A 4,078-nucleotide genomic window follows, 5' to 3' on the forward strand; every position below is an offset into this window, starting at 1 on the left:
AACAATCAGTAAGTTTTGTGCAATGTAAATTTAATTAATGTACACTGCTATGTAGTGGCAACGTAGAGGAATAAGGAAGAGAAAGAACATAGAACAATACAGCACAGAACAGGCCCTTCGGCCCACGATGTTGTGCCGAACTTCTAACCTAGATTAAGTACCCATCCATGTACCTATCCAAATGCCGCTTAAAGGTCGCCAATGATTCCGACTCTACCACTCCCACGGGCAGCGCATTCCATGCCCCCACCACTCTCTGGGTAAAGAACCCACCCCTGACATCTCCCCTATACCTTCCACCCTTCACCTTAAATTTATGTCCCCTTGTAACACTCTGTTGTACCCGGGGAAAAAGTTTCTGACTGTCTACTCTATCTATTCCTCTGATCATCTTATAAACCTCTATCAAGTCACCCCTCATCCTTCGCCGTTCCAACGAGAAAAGGCCGAGAACTCTCAACTTATCCTCGTACGACTTCCTCTCCATTCCAGGCAACATCCTGGTAAATCTTCTCTGCACCCTCTCCAAAGCTTCCACATCTTTCCTAAAGTGAGGCAACCAGAACTGCACACAGTACTCCAACTGTGGCCTAACCAAAGTCCTGTACAGCTGCAACATCACTTCACGACTCTTGAATTCAATCCCTCTGCTAATGAACGATAATACTCCATAAGCCTTCTTACAAACTCTATCCACCTGAGTGGCAACCTTCAAAGATCTATGTACATAGACCCCAAGATCCCTCTGTTCCTCCACCTGACTAAGAACCCTACCATTAACCCTGTATTCCGCATTCTTATTTGTTCTTCCAAAATGGACAACCTCTCACTTGGCAGGGTTGAACTCCATCTGCCACTCCTCAGCCCAGCTCTGCATCATATCTAAGTTCCTCTGCAGCCGACAACAGCCCTCCTCACTGTCCACAACTCCACCTATCTTCGTATCATCTGCAAATTTACTGACCCACCCTTCGACTCCCTCATCTAAGTCATTAATAAAAATTACAAACAGCAGAGGACCCAGAACTGATCCCTGCGGAACTCCACTTGTAACTGGGCTCCAGGCTGAATATTTACCATCTACCACCACTCTCTGCCTTCGACCGGTTAGCCAGTTTTCTATCCAATTGGCCAAATTTCCCTCTATCCCATGCCTCCTGACTTTCCGCATAAGCCTACCATGGGGAACCTTATCAAATGCCTTACTAAAATCCATGTACACTACATCCACTGCTCTTCCCTCATCCACATGCTTGGTCACCTCCTCGAAGAATTCAATAAGACTTGTAAGGCAAGACCTACCCTTCACAAATCCGTGCTGGCTGTCCCTAATCAAGCAGTGTCTTTCCAGATACTCATAAATCCTATTCCTCAGTACCCTTTCCATTACTTTGCCTACCACAGAAGTAAGACTAACAGGCCTGTAATTCCCGGGGTTATCCCTATTCCCTTTTTTGAACAGGGGCACAACATTCGCTACTCTCCAGTCCCCTGGTACCACCCCCGTTGCCAGTGAAGACGAGAAGATCATTGCCAACAGTACTGCAATTTCCTCTCTTGCTTCCCACATAATCCTAGGATATATCCCGTCAGGCCCGGGGGACTTGTCTATCCTCAAGTTGTTCAAAATGTCCAACACATCTTCCTTCCTAACAGGTATCTCTTCTAGCTTACCAGTCCATTTCACTCTCCTCTTCTACAATACGGTCCCTCTCGTTCGTAAATACTGAAGAGAAGTACTTGTTCAAGACCTCTCCTATCTCTTCCGACTCAATACACAGTCTCCCACTACTGTCCTTGATCGGACCTACCCTCGTTCTCGTCATTCTCAGGTTTCTCACATACGCATAAAATGCCTTGGGGTTATCCTTGATCCTATCCGCCAACGATTTTTCATGCCCTCTCTTAGCTCTCCTAATCCCTTTCTTCAGGTCCCTTCTGGCTATCCTGTATCCCTCCACTGCTCTGTCTGAATCCTGTTTCCTCAACCTTATGTAAGCCTCCTTCTTCCTCTTTACCAGACATTCAACCTCTCTCGTCAACCAAGGCTCCCTCACACGACCATTTCTTTCCTGCCTGATAGGTACATACATATCATGGACACGTCGTATCTGCTCTTTGAAAAAGTTCCACATTTCCACCACATCCTTCCCTGACAGCCTATGCTCCCAACGTATGCTCCTCAAATCCTGCCTTACAGCATCGTAATTTCCCTTCCCCCAATTATAAAATCTACCTTGTTGTGCGCACCTATCTCTCTCCATAACCAAGGTGAAAGTCACAGAATTGTGGTCACCATCACCAAAATGTTCACCCACTAACAAGCCCACCACTTGTCCCGGTTCATTACCGAGTACCAAATCCAATATGGCCTCCCCTCTGGTTGGACAATCTACATACTGCGTTAGAAAAGCTTCCTGGACACACTGCACAAACACCGCCCCATCCAATCTACTTGATCTAAAGAGCTTCCAATCAATATTTGGGAAGTTGAAGTCGCCCATGACTACGACCCTGTGGCTTCTGCACCTTTCCAAAATCTGTTTCCCAATCTGTTTCTCCACATCTCTGCTGCTATTGGGGGGCCTATAGTAAACACCCAACAAGGTGACTGCACCTTTCCTATTTCTGACTTCAGCCCATACTACCTCCAGAGGCAGATCCCCCTCAAACTTCCTTTCTGCAGCCGTTATACCATTTCTAATTAGCAATGCCACCCCCCCTCCTTTTTTCCCACCCTCCCTAATCTTACTGAAACACCTGTAACCAGGAACCTCCAACAGCCATTCCTGTCCCACATCTATCCACGTTTCCGTGATGGCCACAACATCGTAGTCCCAGGTACCGATCCACGCCTTAAGTTCACCCACCTTATTTCTGATACTCCTTGCGTTGAAGTATACGCACTTGAGCCCATCTCTGTGTCCGCAAGTAGTCCCTGTCAGTGCTACCTTCTCCGCAGCCTCCCTACATTCTTGGACATCCTGAAAAACAGCTAACCTACTTGCTGGACTCCAAGTCCGGATCCCATCCCCCTGCCAAGTTAGTTTAAACCCCCCCGAAGAGTGCTAGCAAACCTACCCCCCAGGATATTGGTGCCCTTCTGGTTCAGGTGCAACCCGTCCTGTTTGTACAGGTCCCACCTTCCCCAGAATGCAGTCCAATTGTCCAAATATCTGAAGCCCTCCCTCCTACACCAGCCTTGCAGCCACGTGTTCAACTGCACTCTCTCCCTATTCTTTGCCTCACTGTCACGTGGCACCGGCAACAACCCAGAGATGACGACTCTGTCTGTCCTAGCTTTAAGCTTCCAGCCTAACTCCTTGAGCTCTTGAATGACCTCCCCACCCCTCTTCCTACCTATGTCGTTGGTGCCAATGTGCACCACGACTTCTGGCTGCACACCCTCCCCCTTAAGGATTCTGAAGACACGGTCTGAGACGTCTCGGACCCTAGCACCCGGGAGGCAACAAACCATCCGTGAGTCTCGCCCATGTCCACAGAACCGCTTGTCCGTCCCTCTAACTAGAGAGTCCCCTATAACTAGCGCTCTCCTCCTCTCCCCCTTTCCCTTCTGAGTCTCAGAGCCACAGACCCCTTCACTGCAGCTTACACCTGCAACGCTGTCCCCCCCAACAGTTTCCAAAGCTGTATATTTATTTTTTAGGGGAACGACCACAGGGGAACCCTGCACTGCCTGCTTCTTCCCCTTCCCACCTCTAACTGTTACCCAGCTACCTCTGTTCTCCGGCGTAACTATGTCCCTGTAGCTTCTATCAATCACCCTCTCAGCCTCTCGAATAATCCTCAGTTCATCCAACTCCAGTTCCAGTTCCCTAACTCGTTCGGTGAGGATCAGGATCTGACTGCATTTCCTGCAGACGAAGTCGGCAGGAGTATCGGTGGTCACCCCTACCTCAAACATCCTGCAGGAGGAACATTCCACCGCCTGCGCTGCCATGACTGTACACTTTCTCCAAAAACAAGAACACTGAGTCAATAACACTGAGTCACTTACCTGTGGACTTTAAAGTTAGGTTAGAGGAGGAGGGTGGGAGGGAGGCCCTACGGAAGTAGG

The sequence above is a fragment of the Chiloscyllium plagiosum genome, unplaced genomic scaffold, assembly GCF_037043375.1.
Source record: "Chiloscyllium plagiosum isolate Xiang-an unplaced genomic scaffold, Cpla_swu_hap1 HiC_scaffold_26, whole genome shotgun sequence".
Classification (NCBI taxonomy): domain Eukaryota; kingdom Metazoa; phylum Chordata; class Chondrichthyes; order Orectolobiformes; family Hemiscylliidae; genus Chiloscyllium; species Chiloscyllium plagiosum.